Source organism: Anas platyrhynchos, chromosome 1, assembly GCF_047663525.1.
Source record: "Anas platyrhynchos isolate ZD024472 breed Pekin duck chromosome 1, IASCAAS_PekinDuck_T2T, whole genome shotgun sequence".
In the NCBI taxonomy this organism is placed as follows: Eukaryota; Metazoa; Chordata; class Aves; order Anseriformes; family Anatidae; genus Anas; species Anas platyrhynchos.
In genome coordinates, this window is record NC_092587.1 from 131,141,229 (window position 1) to 131,163,118 (window position 21,890).

Consider the following 21,890-nt stretch of genomic DNA (forward strand, 5'->3'; position numbering starts at 1 on the left):
CTGCCCATGGAGAGTTGGTGAAAGAGTTTACTTGCTGTAATTGTAATAAAGGAAATTTAAAAACCACAATCTGTTTCAAGTCAAAAATGAACAACTGAATATTGTCTTAAACATTTTTTCCTGTTCTTGGCATGTCTATGCTTTCTAGATGACATTATCAGGCTCAGGATACAGGTGCTATTTCTTTTAGATAAGTAAAATTATACCCTTTCTGAACCCTTCAATCCATTAATGTAAAATCTGTAGGTTCAGAGTCTTTGTTTCACAGTGTAAAAAAAAAAAAAATCAAAAAATAAAAGATAGGAAAAAGTCATAAGCAGGGATCAAATATTATAATCTATTTGTTTCTGGTGTTACACTTCATTTAGTACACTTCACATATCTAATAGCCTTGATATGATTTAAAATCTATTTGATTATTTTATGCTATATATCTTCATTATTTTTTTGTTTCTAATATTTATTCCAGAAACACAGTCATTAGAAGATTGGCATGCTGTTTTTAGCTATTAAAATATTACAAAAACATAACAAAACATCTTTAAAAGAATGCTGGGGTGGAGGGTTGGGGGGGCAGACATGATCATTTGTGGCCGGTGTTAAGCTTTCGTTTGAAAATTAATATTAATGCCATCATTATTATATGATAGTATCCTTTTTATTGTAGGCAAAATATGGTGTTCTGACCCAGCTTCTAGATGCTTATGTAATATATATGTATATATTACATTATGTATATATTTATATTTAATAGTTTTATTTTCTGAAGTTGTATACTGACAAGTATATCTACCAAGTGACTTTATGTCTGAAGAATCCCTGCTCCCGATGGTGCTCACACTTTTACACGGTTTAACCATAGGAGGGAGCCTCTCCTCTTCCAAAATTACACAGTAAGATGCAATCATGGGCCTTGGGAGGTATCTTTAAAAACAGACACTTCCGTTTCTTCCTACCAGTTTACATCTGGAAGTGTAAATGGCCCTGTCCTCCTCTAAGACAGGTCCACTGCAGTTTCACAGGCAGAATACGTTTACAGAGAAGTCAGAAACAGCTGCACAGAAACTATCAAACCCTGCTCCCAACAGAGTGTAAGACTGTCATAATACTTTAACATGAATGGGATTCAGTCTTTATTAGAAAATAGCTGGGTTGCCTAAATATCTGTCAGTGTCACTACAGCTGCTGTAGGAAAAAGTGCTTGATTTCCTCTTGCTGCATACAGTGCGCTCATTTTTTTTCTCTGTTATCTCTGTCTCCATTACAGACTATAGTTATTGGAGAAGTAAATATTTTGGTCATTATTCACTTATTACAATCAGGTTAGGTTTGGCCTTAGTAAGAAGCTTACACAATTCAATGTAAAATTTGTGTTTTAATGGAGTTGATTATTTGGATGGAAACCTTTGCCTGAATGTATTTAAATATGTTTGTGTCTACCTTGGTTACATTAAATTCAATTTGTAAACTGGCAAAAGAGATAGAGGAAGAATAATTATCTGTTGAATGAAAAAAAACAAAAACATAGAAAAGTGTAGAAGGGAAGTATATTATTAGAGAAAAAACAAACAAACAAATAACACAATAGTTGGAGAAACTTGAGCAAAAGAATAGCTTAAAATGATTTATTATTAAATCTTAATACTCTAATTCATGTAAATTGTCATTAAGTTCATTTTTAATACGTTTAAATGAAATCTAAAGGAAGCTACCCCTAAAGTTTTATATTATCAGAAATTATTTCCCAGGCTGCTTGTGCTTGGTAATTCAGCTTGTGTCTCCCCTTCATGGTGAGCAGATATTTTGACCATCAGGCTCCATCTTCTTCCTCATTTTACAAGGTTGAGCTTGGGCTCTGAAGCTGGAGTGGCTTCTAAATGAGAGACAGGGATTATTGCTGTGATATAATGCAATATAGGGGTGCTAGAGGTGTTAAGTGAGCTCACATGAGATGCCATCAGGAAAGCGGTGTCTCTCAAAACTGCTTTTCTAAGCTTCTCCCCTTATTCCAATTCTTGGCCGTATTATTGCTGTTTGAATCCTTTTCCCTCAATGTGTACTCTGAAGTCTGTCTTGGATTGCAACAGATTTATCTTATGTTACTCTGAACAAATGAAAAAATCCCACATTTTCTCCTAGCAAGAGCAGTGCATGGTATTAACTGAGGCATTTCTCACACCTAATATTCTACTACCTTCCTTGTGTACATTATTGGATAATGTCCAGATAAAGTCATATGTTATTTTTTCTTGTCATGTGAATGTGATGATAACTCCTAGGAGAAATCTTTAATGAGGGGATAAATCTGCAACAGTGCTTAAGTTACAGCTCAGTGCTACAAATTCTTGTTCATAGAAGGGGATTTCATGTATGGAGTCTGATTAACTGTAAGACATTGACAAAGCTCATGTTTGCAGTGGTTTGAGTAGTTTGCAGGGTGGTTCCCCGCCAACTATTTATACCATATGTCTGTATGACACTTTATTCTTTAATTCTTCTCCCTCTTCCCAAATACGCCCACATTTACCATATTAATTTTGCATTGTTTTGGAAAAGTGGGCAAGATTACCACTACGTAAATTGTTGTATATGTTTTCACTGTAGTAATATCCAGAAGATTTAACTGCAGTTGGAATTCCACTGTGATGCAAATCTCTGAACTACAGGGAAAATTGACGTGTCTCATACAAAGAACTTAAGAGCCTGAGGCTTCCAGCCTAGGATTTTATTTTTTTTTTTTCAGATGTTTGTCTTTAAATGCTGAAAGGGTTACAAAATCATAATGGTTGGGCTTTCGAAGGCCTTTCAGTCTCCTAAATGCCTGTGAATGTGGATCTGAACCTATCAGTCTGTCTGTAGCACAATAACTTTGCTACAAGACCATATCTGATCAATTAAAGAAAATCCAAGGAATGTCCACAGCATCAATGTCTGCAGCTGGTGGAAGACTGAAGAGGGGACAGCAAGCCTCTCCAGCCTCTGCAGCAGAGACACAGCTTCACCTGCTGTCACCACGGCCATGTGAAGCCCTCCTGGGCCCAGGCTGCCTGCTCATCCCCAGACTGATGCAGAGTGTTGTGAAGGTTGTGCTGGATTCCAGGGATTTTTCCTGGCTGCATAGGAGCAGTACCTCACTGTCCAAAATGACAGTGTTTGCTCATCTCTGGCCAGCCTTTCTCTGCCCAGCTTCCTAAAAGATACCTGGAGCATGTTTTCTGTCCAGTTTATAGAGAATGACACCATACTGCTCCTTACAGCTTATGGATGGAGGAGGTATGAAGATATAACCTTTTACTAAATGAAGGCTGTTCTTTCCATTTGTTGTTTTTATCTTGTTCTTCTACCAAACTTTTAGGAAGACTGACACATATACTGAAGTTCACAGTCTAGACAAACCAACACTGGCTGACATGCTTTGAAGTGTCAAGCCAGATATCCTTAGTTTCACACATACACTCCTAATGTAAACCCAGCTGCAATACCGAACCCTTACTTTCATTCAACTCCGGGAAAACAAAACAAAATAAAAAAGAGAGAGAGCAGGGCTAGATGGAGCCTATGGAGATCAAACCCTTGCCAGAATGAAACACTGACTTGCAGTTGTTGCTGGAGTGACTCTCTAATCATCTTTATTTCTGATTCCTTTCCTTCTACCCAGCTTTTTCTGCTGTTTTCTTCCCTCATTACTGCCAATCATCCTTCCTTCTCACCATCCCTCTGCTCTTCCTGTTTCAGATTTGACATCACACTGATTTCTCGAAAGATAGATCCTGTGACATAGCCAAAGATTGTCTCTGAATTTCAACGTACACATGTTAAAGGCTGGCCGAGCACAGAACATTAAATAGCTTTACCTGTGAATAGTAAAGTTTCAACATTAATTGACTGCATTAAAGAGCTGTTTAAAAGATGCACTCTCTAAAGCCTCTAGTGACTACTTATGGAGCTTGTGCTTCCTCCAAATTAGATGATGTATGTATGCCTGAAATATTCATTTCCTTCTGGTTATAAAGATATGCTGCTTCCATTTTCCACATTTTCCACGGTGCCTTTAAGAATTATTGGAAGTTTCTTTCTAGGAGAAGGTAAGCAAGCAAAATCAAAGAACTGCAATGGATTGCACTCATCAGTCACACCAGTGATTCTCAAAGAGCTTAGCAACCTTTAAAGTTTAGTTTTGCTGGCATCTTTTCCAGTGCAATTGTCTGCAGCATCCTGCTTGCAGAAAAGATGATTTCAAATGCACTTACGATTGCTATTAAAAATGCGTGGCTATTATCCAAATGACCTTGCCTTATGCTTTATGTTAATCCAAAAAACACAGAAGAGTAAATGCTATGCAAATAAGGTGTTTTCGACATCTGATACAGATAAAAGAGGACATAATTGAGAGCAAGTAAAGAAAAAACTATGAAGCAGTGTGTAAGCCTGCTGGTATATCCTAAAGCTCAGACTTTCTTCAAGCATTTGTCATGCATTAGCCTGAAAATTATGTTATACTACAAGCATTAGAAAAAATGAGTTCTTCCGATTTTTTAGTGCTTGCTGTTTTCAGTAATAAGTCACATTGTGAGATTTTTTTATATTTTTTTTCCCCCTATGCAAACTCATTTTGACTGGTTTCCAGATACAAGAGTGGCTGTACTTTTCAAAGTGACTTTTCAGAGCTCTTCTCATTTGTGCGTATCACAGTTAGGTACGTGTGGGTTGGTATGAACTTTGTTATTTAGAAGCAATAAAATGGCCTGTGAACTGGTCTTAGTGTTTATAAAACATTTAATGTATTTCCTTCTTTACAATGGGAACGTTCTCAGATCCTTAAGACAAAGAAACAAAGACAGCAGTTTAGAAGCTGTAATTGGGAGATAAACGCTTCACAAGTACATCTCTCAAAACTCCTTTTAGGGGGGTTGAAATTCACACCACATGACTTTCACCATGTTAGATTCCCACCTACATCCCTGAATGGGGACACCAAAAGCAAGCATGTAATTCTAAAATGGTTCTCAGAAAAAATAAATTCACATATAAATCCGAGTTGAATTGATGAAACAAAAGGTAACTGTAGATATTCCTGTATGTTGTCAGATTTTATTCTTTATTTTTTAGTATCAGTCAGTTTCTGGCTTTTGTGTGCTACCTCACAGAAATATTACAGAAAGAATATCTATAAATATGGAAGTACATAAGTATAATAATCTGAAGCAAAGTGAGTCTTTTTGGAAAGAAAATAGTATTTTTTGGAAAAGAATAAGAGTCACATATATTTATGATACATTTTTGCTACCAGGGAGGTAATTCTTGTATATTTTTAGATAGAGTTATAAATATCAAATCCAAAACAATAAATGACAGCAACAAATACAAAAAAAAAAAAAAAATCTCAAACATAAGGTAAACTAGTCCTTGTTCTCAGAAATAATCTTTCACAGTGGAGACAAGGTGCAGTTATGTGGAACAGGAAAGACTTGGCTTCTGGCCACAGACTTCTTTGGGCCAGGTCATTTGGCCTGAGTATCCACCCATAAAATCAGAGATTTGATGCCTGCCGGTATTATCATAACGAGCCCATCTGATTAGATGAAAAAGCAGAAACAAAGGCATAAAGATATTAGCAGACTGTGTTCCTCTCTAAGGAATATAATAAGTGGCTAATTCATGCCATGATATTTGTTAAGCCCAAGCCTATAGAAGGTGGAGCCTTGCATTTCAGAGAGTTCATTCATCATTTTTTAACATTTTTTTCAAGGAAAGGCAATTTCTTCCTGGAGAGTTCTGTGCAAACTGGCAGTTTTTATGAGAAGCATGTTAATATTAATAATGTAAAAAGACTTCTGAATTCATTTTAGCAGAGAATAGAATCTGCATTCAAATAATGAAGTAATAGGTATCAAATTGTTTTTGAATATATGTGACTGATATATGACTCTGATACTTGATGATAATCTTTGTGTAATGAAGAATTGCAATGGGCAGGTTAGTGCACTAAGGCCTTTGTCAAGTAAAGAATTGTCCAAGATTCCTGGTAAACACTTAAATTAGCACAGTTAAGAGAAAATTCATAAATTCACAGTCCAAGTGTTCTTTGATTATAATTGAAACAAACAGAATCCCTTCCCTTCCCTTCCCATCCCATCCTATTCCATCCCCCCTCTCTGTTGATGTTGCCACTTTCTTAATCCAAGATACAATTTGGAGGAAACCATTGGCATCAATTCCTCTCCTTGGAACCCCTTCCTTGTCCTCTCTTACACACTATCGCCAACAAAAATGGAAAGGGATTCTCCCAACTTCCCAACTTTGTGGTAGGAAAAAGGTGTTGAAGACATTTCTTGCATATGCTTGGTTCATTTTCACTGTTAAAATGGCTCACTATGGTGAAGATCCTCCTCTGCTCCTATTTCCTCCTTCAACTAAGCAATAATGGGGAGACAGAGCTGTGAAGTCACAACCCGTATTGTGAAAAAGATCTCATCCATCAAACTGTCACCTCAGTTTTCTGTCCAGGGTCACCGAGGAACAAAGTCAGCTTGTGTCAGGTTGAAATAGCATTCGTAAGTGTTACTGTGCGTGAAGCTGGTGGTTTGAAGTCTATTTATTTTGTTTGAAAGGCTCAAACAGCATGCTGCTGAGCAGAAGAACAAGCAGGAGGAAGTCTCCTTATAAATTATTAGTGGAAGGCTTACAGCCATCATTTACGATGTGAAATTATGCCATCTGCTTTTGTAGGTCTTTGATTTACTTTATGGCAGCTGTCTATTTCTGAGTTACAGCATATCACAGAAAGGTAAAACTTGCATTAAAAACTTATACTACAACAGCATTTCTTTAACAATGATTTTAAGCTTTCTTGAAAATCTGGGAATATGTAGGGGATGCTATCTCAGTATCTATGGCATGCTTTCAAGAAAAATTATACAGAAAAATGCTGTCTCTTTTTACATAAACTGGGAATGTAGATAGAAATCTTCTTTCATCATGAAAAATGCAATACTTTGTTCTGATTTTATCTATCCAAAGCATTTCTGGGAGGCAGTGATGTTTTTTATATTGCTTTTAATTTGGTGATTCCTCACGTTATTCATGTCTTGTCTCTCGGGGTCTTTGCTCTCTTACTTTCCTATTATTGACTATCTGGGGGATCATTAGTGTTGCTATTTAAGGTTTACTTTTGTGTTCTTTGTTAACATAAATATATATATATTAGGCCCAGCATCAGCTTTAGGAAGTCACTCAGCTAACTGCAAAAAGAGATAAATAAATAAATAAATAAAAATAATAATAAAAAAGGCAAAGGCAAGGCTAACTGCTTCGCTGCCCGAGATGCACAGGGGGGACCCCTGCGAGCACCCGTGGCCGTGCTGCTCCTGCGCTGAGCGGGCGGCGGTGCGGGTGCGGATGCTTGTCCCAGGGGTGCCGGGCGGCGGCCGAGCGGCAGCGGGACCTCTTCCTCCCCCTGCCCTCCCGGGAGAGGCGCTTCTGCCGGAGTCGTTCGGTGTGTGCTGCTTTTCTGTTTTTTCCTGTGCGAGGATTAGGGAGCGGGAGAATGGCTTTGTGAGGAGGCGCGGAGAGAGGGAGCTGAAGAGAGGCTGCTGAGAGGGGCCGGCAGACTTTAGCCTTTCATAGTTCTTTCAGTCAATTCATTCTGGGAGACCAATTGCATGCGCTTCGGCAGCTGGGGGTTTTGTTTCCCTTTCAGCTACATACTGTAGGAGAAGCTGGTAAGGTTATTTCTTTTTTTTTTTTCTTCTCTCTCTTTTTTTTTTTTTTTTTTTTGTCCCCCCCCCCCCCCTTGTTCTACTGTTCCACGATGCTATTGTAATTGCTTTATTGAAGCGACCGTTGCGTGAGGAAGGGAAGTTGGTTAATGATGCTGAGGGTCCCCTGTATTGTCTCTGCTTTGTGCAGCTGCATAGTTTGTGGAGAGGCACTGTTTACAGTAGAGGGGCTGGTTTCCGTTGAACAACTTTGCTGTTATTTTTCCAAAGTTGTTTCAGACTTTCCTTCAGTTGAGCTAGGAAAATAAACAAATAAACGGGCTCAGCTGTTTGGAAATGGGTAAATTTATAGAGGCTACAATTTGTTGAAAAAGCTGTTCTGCCTAAACCCTAGTTTCAGATGCTCTGTCTTTGATGTTATCAGATTTGTCACTCTTCTGGATCAATTCCAAAACTTTTTTTTTTTTTTTTTTTTTTTTTTTTTATGTGAGAACCTTCTCTCACAAATCTTTTCTTCGCATTTTCAGCAGGGACAAGATAGGTCACATGAACTGATAGCCAAAGAAAACAAAGCTCAAATGTATGTGTAGAAAGTGGAAGTATTTGGGGAAAAGTCCTAGGGGAACTCTGGAATTAAAAATAAATGAAGGAGCATTAATTCTTGGCACTAATTTGTAGCAGAATGCTCCTGATTGCTGTAAGATGAAGCATGTGGTACGATTGAGATTGTAAAGACTCCTTAGGAAGACTCAAGATGCACAGGTGCATATCCTGTCTAACTGCACCCTTCCATAGAGGGAGTTAGAGATTTATCCTCTTTGGGAGAGAAAAAAAAAAAAAAAAAAAAGAGAGAGAGAGAGAGAAAACAGAAGATACTGGAATACTGGCTATCCTATCCCTTTCCCCTCTCCTTGTTATTTTTAGAATAGTGACTTGTATTTGTCTGAGTTTTTTTCCTTTCATATTATCGTGGGAAACTTTGGCTTGAATTGGTTAGGCATATGTGAGCGCAGCTTGGGGCATACCAAGTCTATTCCACAGGCAGGCTATGAAAATCCTTCTTGTGACTCAGATGAATTGTAAAGGCCATAATTACCAACAAAAGTTCCTTTTGTGGCCATTCAAAAATCACAAACAAGGTAAGGGGGGATGATTGACAACAGTTACACTACTGATTGACAGAGAACGAAAAACTTGTTCTGTGACTTAGTATGTTAGTTTTTCAGGAAGTGTTGACCTTTTTCACTATTATTCTGTTCTTTCTGGTGGACTATTCCCAACTCCCCTATTGAAGCTAGAATGTCTATCTAAAATGTGTCTTTGTAGTTACTGCCTATAGTCTGTACATCTCTTCACAATCATATGCTTATTTGTTGATGCTGAAACAAAATTGATAGATGTATTATAATCAGACCTCCGTGAAAGAATGTCTTTTATATGCTTCACATGCTTAACTATTGATTTCAGCTACAGATTTCTCTGTTATGAAGTAATGAAGTGCCACATCCAAATCCTGCAAATTTACACTCACAGGTCTAGCTCTTAATAATGGAAGGCCCAAGGATATCAATGTGGTTACTCATGTGAGTAAAGATTTGGAGACTCATTTCCCATTCATGAATGAAATGGTTTAGGAAGTGTGCAGTTACTATGGTTCTCTTTTGGCTTAAAAACAAAAATCTCTGTTAAAACAACCACTAATGAGATTTGTTAGAAGGGGCCCAAGGATAGGCAAATTCACTAGTTTAATATAAGGATGTGGTAGAGTCTTGACAGCAGTATTTCAAGAAGAATGATAAAAATGTTCCCTTTCTTTAGCTTATTAACAGTTTTTGAAATATGGGAGACCTAGTTCATCTCTCTGTGCTGCACCACTAGATATGGCCATGACCCTTGAAATAACAGCACAACTATGAGTTACTCCTCCCTTTGAGAATAAAAGTTAGTTTAGCCTGTCCTTTATTGCATACTCGTCCCAGCTCCTAATAATAGCTGTCAGTTCTGGCAAATGACACCAAACTGATATTTCAGGTTATGCTTCTCTTGGCTTTTTGTAGACAAAGGTACTGTATCTCTAGCATGCACTGTTTATTATTTTCACATCCTTGGTTTCACAGCAAGCAAACAAGGCAGGATGCATTCCCTGGCCCTTGATATACCAGTTTAGGCTTCTTGGTTCTCTACCAGAGAAATTACTTTAATTCAGTATTGCGAAACTGTTCACTAGCATCCTTTAGTTTATAGAAATAAAGGGATGTATTTGTTTCTTCTTCTTTCCTAGTTTTCACTAATTCTAAATTTCCATTTATTTAATTTTAAGAGCATCTGACATAAAGGAACTCACATTCAGTATTGTATCTATACACGTGGATGGTAACGGAACTGCATTAAAATAGTTGAGCAAGAGAGTCTTAAAATTAACTGCCTGAAACAGTAATGTTGCTATCCTAGCATTTTTTTTTTATAATGCAGAACTACATATGCTTTTATAAGGCAGTTATTTTTTTTATTGCAACTAAAGGGGTTTTAATTGCAAACAAAAGATCACCACCAACCTCACATTTGTGCTTAATGAAGTAAATTTAGTTATAAATATTCTTCAAGGAATTAAAGCAGAACAAACTTAATGCCAAAGGTGGAGAGAAACCCATCTAAATAAACTTAACATCCATTTACTCAGAAATTTAGAGCAAACTAAACATATTCCAGCAGACATTAACTACTTGCTATTTGTCATAACTAGAAGGTTTAGACAGATGGAAACTATAATATTGCTTCTTGAAACACACACCATTCTACAAAAGAAATTGTAAGCTGCCATACAGGTACTGTGCTGCAATTTGGTGATTTTTTCTAAGCTTTTACACATTTCTTAGTCTAGATGTCACATAAAGACCACATAGCACTGCCTCCAACTTGTCTATGTTTTTATACTATATACATACATACTTATATGTGCATCTATAAACATTAGTGCCAATTTTTTAAAATGCATTTGATATACTTTTCATCAGTACTCTTTTACTTGTACTCTTAACTTGCATCACTGCAAGAGAAATTGTTTGGACATATCTATTAAGATGTACATTAACGTTATGCATCTTCTGCATTAACTAAACGCTTCCTAGGACACAGAAGACTCACAAAGCCTGCACTTAAAGCTCGTGACAGCCCATCTTCCTAAAAATAACTACCTGAAGTGAATGTCATCATAACTTGGGCTAAACAATGCAAAGGAATGATACTTTCGTTGTCCTTAACTGGAAGAAAACACTTCTGGGCTCTCATGGGAAGCTGCCATTCTACAAACAGTAAGCAGCAGGAGGTCCAGTCTGGTGCAATAGGATAAGCATAAAAGAAAAAGCTCCCACATAACTGTCTGACAAAACAAGAGATTTTGAGTATTGCTTCAAATATCAATAGCATTTTTTTAATTGCAATGAAAGTGGTTAGATACTAATTCAGTCATTTTTTTTTTTTACTCATATAGAAACAGATAGAGTATGTCCATCATATATATTTGAATGATATTTATAGATTCTAATTAATTTAATGCAGTTTTCAAAACTTCCTTTTGATTAAATTCTGCCTAATTACTAATACATCTTTCTGTTATGCACATCCTCCCACTCCTTAGAAGTGCATTGTGTCCCATAGTTTGGGATTTGTTTGCATTTAAAACACAATATAAACAGATAGGAATTGACCTGCTGAGCAGGAGATCATCTGCAGAATCATTTGAGTTCAAGAAGTGTGGGACATTGTTACAATATATGTCTGAGGTCTGCAAAGTTCCCAATACCCTCCCCAAATGTGTTTCAATGATGTATGACCATATCTCTTTTATTTTTGAAAAGCTGTAACGTGTACAAGAGTATAATCATTTCTGGTTGGACATAGCGGGTATCTTTCCTTTCCTATTAGAATTCTCAGTTTTTTAGAAAAGTAACATCCATTTCTATGATAAACTTGCAGGTTTTAAGAGATTATAAATTAAAATTCAGACCACGTGCTGTGGCAGACAGGACAGGATGCTGTCTATCAAGGTCTCATAGTTGATGCAGAATGAAATCATTGAAATGTGTGGTCTTATGTAATTAAAACTTCAACTGAAATATTAGTATTTTGGCTGACTCTTAGGCAAAGCCCACCAGTAATTTCCTAAAGGGAAAACACTGTTAGCTTCCAGCCATACCTGAGTCTGTCCAAGCCCAGTATATTATTAGCTGACATCTAAGCTGACATCTATGTAAATTTGTAAGAGCTTTTGAAGTTTTCTGGATTGCATACAGACAGAAAAGAGATGGATAATTTTTGCTTCCATGAAGGAACTCGAGTATCATACTTCAGTGCTAAATAAAGGAAACTGGGGGTCAACCTCACAATTAAAACCCATCTACATTAGAAAAATAAATGAGACCTTCCCCTTCCCCTTCCCCTTTTTCCTTTCCTCTCTCTTCTCTCTATTTTTTTTTTCCTGCACTGGTTCTTCTTATCCAATCCACCAAACAGATTGTAATCTGAGATTTCAGGACTCCAAAGGCTTCCAGAGCATTCCCAGATGGCAAATGAAGGAACAATGAATTCTAAAATTCTAATTGCCTCTGCACCTCTTCCAAAGTAGTCACAGTAGATGTGTTGGTGGAGATGGGGATTATGTTAGGACTTGGATCACAGTTTTAATTTCTGTTTTCTTTTTCAATTTAATTTAACTGAGTCAGATTTAGACACTGGTTGTCATTTATAACTCATTTTCCTACAGGTTGTTAAAGAGATGAATACACCCTGTTGATACTAGCACAGTGTCCTACAAGGAGACTTCTTTTGTCTTTTGGAAATTCTATCAATGACTTTGTTGCTTCTTCTTGTTGTTTCAAGGCCATAGAAAGAAAGGCCAAGACTTTGCACTAGATGTAGTTCCAATTTTTAAGATTATTTCTGTACTCCAATTCTTTTTGCACTCTAAGGCTATAAATAGACTATAAAAATGGTTTTGATATGTCAGTTGATGCTGGGAGATGTAGTGAAAGCTGAGAGCAACTTGGGTGGGATTCATTTCCAGATAAAAATTTTAAAATTTAGGCATCTATATTATTCAGCCCAAATGACGGTAGTCACATATGGTTCAATTCAGTTGACCACATCTAGCTATCTAATGCCATCACTGGTGCACTGAGGTACCTTAGACATTCATATGGAACACAGGACATGCAGACATATTGTCCTTCTGGAGAAGTGGCTCTGCCAGATCATCTGAAAAAATGCTGGGCACCTGTGCCTAGGTCCCTGAACAGGGAGGATATCTAATCTACCCAGTTCAATAGCTCTTTAGGTTCCACTGCCCATGTTGGCTAGATTGTCGGTGGCTGCAGTGCCACCTTAGACAGTTATCTTGTCTATAGACAGCTACACACAATTTGAGTAACTGTTGATTCTTTTACATCATTTTATTATGTCACAGTTCTTAAAGAGAAAGAGCTGAGTTATTTATAGACCAAAATTGAAATGTTCCTTTTCAATGTGGTAGAAATGGAGAAGAGGGAAAACAGGAAGGAAGGGAAAAAGTGTATACATCAATACGTAAAAGCATTTACTTTAGTGCTGAAGTTAGGTCACAGGGTCTTTTTGTAGCCAAGAGACATTGTTAAGAGACTTTATCTGAATTATTTAAATTATGTATCAATCCCTAGTGAAGGGCACACACAGTCTCCTTGTGCTGATTCTACTGGCCTTGGTAAGATGCTGAGTTACTAACTTCTAGGGCTAGTCAGTAAGAAATATCAGGCATGCTCATTATAGGCTAGGTCAATGGAATATGACATGGTTGCTATGCTATGCTATTCTATGCTATGCTATAAATCTAATTTGTCATAACTTCTATCTCAGATGATTTGAACTGACTTTTAGATATATCTACCTGTCTTCCTTAACTGCATACATCTATTTGGTCTGAGAAAATTAACCGAGGGAAGAAACACTTAACTTTTGTTGTGCGCTATTTAAACAAAGCCCTTTTGCTGCAATATCTTTAAACTTCCACCTTGTGTAGGCATATCTGTAGAGTTGGTCTAAGGTATTCCTGTGTATTTGGAAACAATATACATAAACACCCTACCTCACAATTCTTTTGTGTGTGCCAAAAAATTGTTTTCCCAACTGAACATTCTAAATTATAAGTCCAGTTCTTGTCTTTTTTGAGGCCCATAATTAGACCTCAGATGGTAGGGCAATTGCAGAAGAGGGTCTACCAATTTACATGTTAATCAAACATAGCCTGATGGACTATGATTAACATAGACTCAGTCAACATCTTAATTAGCCAAAGCATATCATGAGGCACTGGTGCCTGTCTTCCCACCCCTGAGGATTTTTTCTGAGCAAGAACATCCTCTTCAATAGTTGTTTTCCAGAGCGCTGTTAAACCTAGGACCTTAATTGCTCTAATGAGGAAAGCTAGTTAAAAACTGTTTAGCTTTGCATAGAACACCTGAGGTAGCATAACATCTTTATTTAGAGGACAGAGCCCTGGCCAATTTGTAACTTGGATCAGGTATGATATTAAATAACAGATTTGTGTCAAAATCACATTGAGCACAAAATGTGTTTTTTAAGAATTGCGGATGGTCTTATCTGATTGATTAGTTCCACATGTCCACAGCCCCAGGAATCTCTCCACGGGAGCCCGCATGGAATCGGGATAAGCACAGTTTAAGTATGCCTTTGTAGTTGAGTAACCTGCTGGGCAGGACTTCATCTCTGCTAACAATGTCTCTCCTGATATTTTGTTTAAAGGACTGGTAGTCTGCAGCTAATTTATTTTACCAGTAAAAAATCAACTTTTTCTGCACAAATATGTTTTAAAATTCTTTGAATACTATCAAATATTGTTTTCAAAAGCTAGGCTTGCTGAGGATTAAATCCCAGGGAGACTAGGGGATGTTTAAAATTTTCCCCATCTGATTCCTTGCTTTACATCTTTCACTGCTGCAAAATATACACAGTGATACATAGATGGAAATGTTCGGTGTATATTTATTTCTATTTTTGAAAGGAAAATCCTGTTTTGAAATGTTTGGTTTTAGTGGGAAGAAGTTGTTTTGGGGATGAAACCAGAAACTCTGCTGCTCTGGCATTGTATGTTCTCACTATCACAGGATTGCAGAATATAAGTGCAAATAGCACATACATTGTGTGTAATTTCTGTCCTTGCATTCATCATAGCTGGTGTTAGAGCTTTTGGCAGTGACAGGAAAAACAAACAAACAAGCAACAACAACAAACATCTATCATGCAGTTTGGAATTGACAGTTTAGCAGAACAGGGAACAATTTATGACCTCATATTTTCTATTGTCTTCAGGCATAACGTGATTTTCTGGTTAGTTTCTGAGGAGTGGTATGAACCGTGTTTGGTATCAGAACCTTCATGAGCATCCAATACTACCCTAGCCAGGGGAACTAGTGTCTCAGTTTCCTGTATAGGAAATCTTCTCTCATTACAGAAATAAAGAATGATTCCTTGAGATCAAAACTGCTTACAAATTACAGCTATCTCTTGCCAAAACAGAGAGAATTTATTAGTGGAAAAGATCCAGAAAGCTTCCTTGGTCTATTGCTTGCCAAACGCTTGTTATTTCTTACATCCTTTCAAAGGCTTCATTATATTCAATCTATCCTTGCAGGCTTTAGTAGCAGTCCTGCTTCTTATTTAGAAGCTTATTTTCTTGATATTAAGTCTTCTCTTAACTTCATTTTTCTGTTTGTAGTACAAAAATCATCCTACTCCATTCAACCTATGTCACTAATCAAACGAAGTATTTCATATATAATTATAAAGATTTCTGTATTTGATTTCTGAATATACTCTAAGTTTCAAATGAATGGTAATAATTTGAAATGAGAAAAAAAAAAAAAGAAAAAGTTTTGATTTGCTAGCATGTTGAATCCTTTTGTGAAATACTAATATTTTAAGTTATTGAAGCCCTCATGTTTACCATCATAAAAATTTCATGTCTTGAAATACAGTGTGCTGAAAATTGCTTTGACATACAGTACTTTAAAAATATTAGGCTAAAAAATGAACTTTTAAAAATTTTATGGAACCAATCATTTAAAATAAATTCAGCAGTTATCTGAACTGCCGTACTCTGAGTTGCCGTACTTCATTACTATGTTACCAATATTTCTTAACTGAAATGCAAAGAAATAGTTAGGAACAATCTTTTTTAGCCTAAACATATATGAAGTGACCTCCCACTGAAGTTACTACAGTCTACAGTTTTCATATGGTAATTGAAAATGGCTGGTGGGATGAATAACATGACTAGGAAAAATCAGTTTTTAATGGCTAAAAAAAAGTAAAGCAAGCTAATAAATGACACCTATAAAAGTTGATTCTGGAGGTGGTTTTGGTAATTTTTGAAATTTGGGTAAGTTAGTCTATTTTAGCTATGGACAATAGCTCTGGAAACTGTTCTCTATAAATCCCATTTCCAATAGCAGGCTGAAGTTTTGAGCCTTACGCTCAAAACTAGGACATTAGTGTAGGCCTTTTGGTCTATACTTTTAGTATGCTTTATATGTTTTTCATTCCCTTTCTGATATCCATCCCGGATAATCAGTTAAAAATGAAGGTTTATCTCTTCTAACCTTAGGAAACCAAAATGCTAGATAGTCAATTCTGAAGGAAATTAAAATTCCAAAGAATTTCTGTAGTCTTTTCATCCATGCCTTTTGGAAGGTCATGTCTTTTTTCTTTATAGCAGAAGTGCACATGCTTAGGTTTAACCCCTAACTGTAAGTTTTAAAATGTGAGATAAATCTTTAAAATGTGAGATAAATAAAGAATGCTATAATATTGCTATAATGTTAAAAATGAAGAATTATCTTTAATAATTTAAAACAAGTAAAAGGTCATCTGTATTCAAATACAGTGCAAAAGTTTTCAAACAGGAGAAGCATCCAAAATATTTAATTCCAGTAATCAGCCATCCTCCCGGAATTACTGAAGTAAGAATACTATACTTAAGTGGCATTTACATAGTGTTTTCCAATATGAAGAAATTCCCATTTCACAGAAAGTAAAATACAGGCAGAGTTTAAGGATTTAAATCATGTGTCTGTTTTTTCTAAGCGAAGATTTCTAGTGTTCATGATCAGACCACTGGCCATCTTTCACAGATGATTCTCTCTGTCTATGAGATGTTCTCCTGGAATCGGTCCCAGGGAGACAGAGTGAGGGAGCAGGTGGGACTTATTGAAATGAAGTCATGGATATTTGAACACTATTTTAGTCATTAACTTTGCATCAATTATGCTGAGCATACACATAAAGTAAATATTTATGTGACTGGTAATCCTGCTGGAAAAAGTGGAAAATTGAGCAAAGATGAGTATGTTTTAATTTTGTTTCAGTTAGGTGTCTGACTCTATCTGTTATGTTATTTTTGTTCTGTCATCTTTCTATAGAGCTGCAAGATTAGGAAATGCTTGATCAAATTGAGAAAATTAAAAGTAAAAAAATAAGTTTGTGGAGAAAAAGCAGGCCAAGAAAAACAACCAACTAACCAACTATAATTGATACCGTTCAATGAGAAAAATATTAATTCCTTTTTTTTTTTTTTTTTTTTCTGTAGGAGATCATTAGAGGTCTTTATAGTCTTTCCAGATCAGTACAAAAGACATTCTATAGCTTGATGTGTCTCTATGAATTTGAAAGATAAGATCTCCGTAGGGCATACTTCTGTTGGTTTTACATCATTAATGTTTCCCTTCATTTATTTCTGCAGAATACCTGCGCTGTCTCTTAAAGTGGGAATAGCCTGGGGTGATAAATTGAATCTTGAATCTTTGCACCTGATGCCATGAGAAGCTATAAATTAGTTATAGGCTAGGATGATAGAATACTAAATGCTTCTATTTCTCACAGAAAAACTGACCCTTGGGGTCACTAACCAAAGAACAAAAAATCTGAACTTGTTAACAAGAAAACAATTAATTATTTACACACATGTGGGTATTTGCCATTAGCGTCATTCAGATTATTAGTCATTGTTCTTATAGATTTAATTCTGCCCTCAAGACTGTAGTTGTTAAAAACTGAGTTCAGTCTTGCCTATTTAAAACCAGGAAATACGTACAACACAAACTATGAGCTAAGCAGGGTTTTATATGTCCATTGCATTTCATCTTTCAAAGGAAAGAAAGATAAGCTATCTTATTTCAGAGCCACAATAATGTTGAATCACCAGTAGCAACTGTGCTATCACCCATATGGTAGCTTATAATTCTAAGATGTTCATCACCAGGATGAAGTAAATAAATTATTGAACGCTGTGGGTAATTTCATTTATTTATTTATTTATGCGTGTCATTCATAAAGCAAGCAGAAGAGAAAAACCTTGCATCCTAATATGACTCCCATGGGGAAAGCTTAATGCTATTCAGTCACTTGGAGCTTCTGTGTGTTTTAGTTTTTTGTTTTGCTTTGTTTTTTTCCATCTGCCCATCTATCATAAGGTCTTGAGCACTTTTCAACCATGAAAACTCCTTGCTATAGCAATATATAGGCTTTGTAAATAAAGTCTGGCACCCCTAAGGGGAATAATATAGACTTCTAGGAATTCTCATATATTTACTCTGTTTTAAGGGCTGAAAAATATATTTCTATAATAAAATATTTTAAGACCTTTTTGTCCTGGGAAATTTCTTTTCCATGGAAGTTGACCTTTACAGGTTCTCTCTCACTACATAACTGCTACAAATTTGAACATTAAGGGATTTCAAATGAATGAAGCATGATGCAGGCATTTTTGAAAGATTCCTTCAAGGCTTTTTCCTTCAAAGCACTTTTCCCAACAATATTTGAGCAGTTTGAAGGCTTCAAGGCCTGTGTTCTCTCCACAGATACATGCAGGAAACTCCCAGTGGCTACAGCCAAAGCTGCACTTGTGCATTCAAGAGCTTTATTTTGGCTCTGAATGTTAACTAGGTTACGAGAGAATAGAATTGGGTTTTGTATAGACTCTTTCTTACTTGTTATGACTCAAAGAACCTTAAAAGGAAAGAAGAGAGATACTATTATCACAGGGAACATGTAGAAAGATTGAGAAGATATTAGGTACTTAGCAGTAGATCACACAGTGTTTGGAAAGGCAGAGCTTAGAATCATATAATCATAGAATGGTTTGGGTTAGAAGGGACCATAAAGATCATCTAATTCCAACCACCCTGCCATGGGTAAGGACACCTGCCACTAGACCAGGTTGCTCAAAGCCCTCTCCAGCCTGGCCTTGAACATCTCCAGGGATGGGGCATCCGCAGCTTCTCTGGGTAACCGGTTCCAGTGCCTCACCACCCTCTGAGTAAAGAATTTCTTCCAAATGTCTAATCTAAATCTGCTGTCTTCTAGTTTAAAGTCATTATTCCTTGTCCTATCACTACACACCCTGATAAACAGTCCTTCCCTAGCTTTGTAGAAAGCTATGTTTATCTTGTTTTTTATTTTGATTTATTAAGAAAAACAACAGTTTACAACAGTACTATTTTTTTTTTCTTCCTTCTCCCTCTGTTTACCAGAAGGAGACAAGATGTCATTGAATTTTTAATTTCAGATTTTTTAAACTACTGTCTTAAAACTGCTGACTTTTTTCTTTTCCCGTGACATTTTCTTCTAAGCATCCAGTAAGACATAGGTGTTAGGTTTGAGAAACAAATTGCCTTCTTAACCCCAGCGCTGCAATGTCAGATTCTTTAGTCTAGGCATGTTAAAATCACATGCACAGCTATATAGTAAGATATGTGAGCTCATTTGGAGAAAAGATCCTCCCAAGCAGCTAAGAAAGGTAGGCAGTTTTCCAATAGCTGGTTTAGGGCAACTGGCACTGCTAGAGCTGGACATCTCAGCTGTGGCTCTGTATCTTCTTACCTGGCAGTTGGAAGCATGTAGTGCAGCATAGCACCTGTGTTGCCAAATCATGTGGGAGCTTAAATCCAGAACCAATGTAGTCACATCCATTTTGAGAAGAGCACTGACTGGCAAGTGCTTCCAGGATATTAGACTGATCCTGTGTAGCTTCTTGCTATGACCTGAGCAAATCTTCACTGTGCTACCCTAAATCAAATCTCAAGTAGCTTAGGTAGCAAGGTGCATGTAAGCACCACAAGCTTCATGGTGCAAAGGAGACCTGCCACACAGCCCCAGTCATAAAGGAAGCTCTGAGCTGGCAGGTTTCTGCATGAAGCTCATTGTAAGATTCAGTGTAGCTGGGAGGGTGTGAGAGTTGATAAGCCACTCAAGCCCAAATAAGGTTAAGTTCTGAAGGGAAACAAGTCAATTAGTGCCAGGATACAATGGATATTTAGCCTGGTGTTCCCAACACTACTAATTGAACAATTTTTAGAATTTGCAGCCTCTCATTATCCGGTTCTGATTCAACATGAAAGTCGCATGTGCCTATAATTTCCTCTCTAAATCCCTCTGTGAGTAAGCAGTCTTGTGGTGACTGCATAGTTCTTACTCCTTGGAACAGTCTGAATCCATATTGCTGACATCAGGGTTGGATTTAGCTGATGATATTTCCCTAATTGTTTAATTAGTTAAAACATTTAATAGAGCATTTCCTGAATGATATACTCAATATTTGCAGCATAAAAATGAACAGCAACATGTGTATTGCTCTGCTACTGTGTTCAAAGTGGTAGGTTTTGATCTTGGGCATTGTCAGAAGCTTGCTGTCTTTGTAGTCTGGATGAAATAGTTTGGATGCAGTCACAGATTTTCCTGTGATTATTCTGTTTTACAATAAATAGGATTATGGGAGGTACCCATAAGTAATGATCATAATAACAGGATACTATATACCTTCAAGCATCCATGCACACACACAGGTTCTACATTTGTACTTTTTATAAATTATCTTTTTAATAGCTCTACAGTATTTGCTTAATTGAATGGCCCCCTTTGCTTTCTGTATGTTTCTGTTAACATATCCTTACTGCTATTGGCACTGCTGGTGCTAGGCCCAGGGTGTGTTACCATGTAGTGGCTGAAGCCGATTTTCCCCCTTAAACTTGTCCAATGCTCCCTATTAATCTCTGAAATTGCACTTTGGTGCTGCAGTGGAAACTGAAGGAAAAAAAAAAAAAAAGAAAAGAATAATTATGGTAACTGTTGGGTTTTAGCAAGTTAAGGGAACATTTGCTTTCCTTTTCAGATCATTCCAGCTTTGTCAAAGAATCCCCCCCCAAAAAAAATATCCTGTGGTAGACTGAAATGCACCATAAGGACTAGGCATTGACTTTATCCCACATTTGTTATAGATCAATGTTGCTCGATGTGTTGCTTTTGGCTTGGGGACTGATACAGGCAAGTGTTGCCTTCTCATCATGGACAAAGAGCAGCAGGGTCAGGGAGTTTCATGGGGAAACACTGGGAGAAAATGAGAAGCTGGAAAGGGGACCCAAGGCCAGACCACTGGGAAAATGAACTTGCGGCAGCTGCAGAGGGAAGGAGAATGCAGCACTGGGAGGTGGGACCCCCTCTCCACTCTCTGTCCTCCTGCAAAGCATCCACCAGCACCTGCCACCTTGCAGGCAGCAAAGCCCCTGTTGCTTTCCTGCCCCAGCAGCCGATTGCCTCCCAGTGCATCCAGAGCTGGCTGGTGGGGCTCGCAGATGTTTGTGGTGCTGGGGTGTGGTCTGTGTGATACTGGCCAAAAAGGGAAAAATGCAAAACCTATAACTGTATACACATATACAGCTACACAGAACCATTTCCAGAGTATAAAATCAGCTTGCAATGTCGACTATATGATAAATGTGTTTTTTTTAAAAAGGTAGTGTTTAGTTGAACAATGTGGTTCATGCCTTATTGATACCAGCCCTTCTAAGCATCACATGGCTGTGGGAAAAAAAGGATAGTTTATGGATGGCTTTCAGAAATGAAGATTTCTGTAGTCCTCTAATTAAAGAGGTTGCAAAGCCAGAGCCAAAGATAATGAATGACACAAGGACAGTTTAAATCAACAGGTATTTAACCAGCAAGTTAGTGTGGTTTATAAAACCTCTTCTGCTTCTGCTCTGCAGAGGAAGGGAGCTTGCTGCAGCCTTTTTAGCTGCAGCAGAATACTCTTTAACTTCCAGAAGCCTCTCTGCCTGGTCTGTCATGAGGTTG

The 21,890-nt window shown here is 37.2% G+C and overlaps 1 protein-coding gene and 1 long non-coding RNA gene across 4 annotated transcripts in view; one reads left to right on the forward strand and one right to left on the reverse strand.

Moving 5' to 3' along the window:
- Positions 1-21,890, forward strand: part of MID1 (midline 1) — a 247,705-nt gene that overhangs the window by 56,515 nt on the left and 169,300 nt on the right. The window contains exon 1 of one of the 3 annotated variants that reach the window (XM_038173019.2): positions 6,145-7,495. The exons of 1 other annotated variant lie outside the window; for it this stretch is intronic. The gene's annotated coding sequence lies outside the window, so the exon portion shown is untranslated. Of the gene's footprint in view, positions 1-6,144; positions 7,496-7,541; positions 7,722-21,890 lie in introns of those variants that run through there. One more of the 3 variants, XM_038173021.2, reaches the window with a different exon arrangement.
- On the reverse strand, positions 7,783-19,954 carry LOC139999890 (uncharacterized). The gene is made up of 2 exons (XR_011805308.1): positions 19,644-19,954; positions 7,783-8,014 (listed from the first exon to the last, which is right to left on the reverse strand). It is a non-coding gene; the product is annotated as an uncharacterized lncRNA (long non-coding RNA).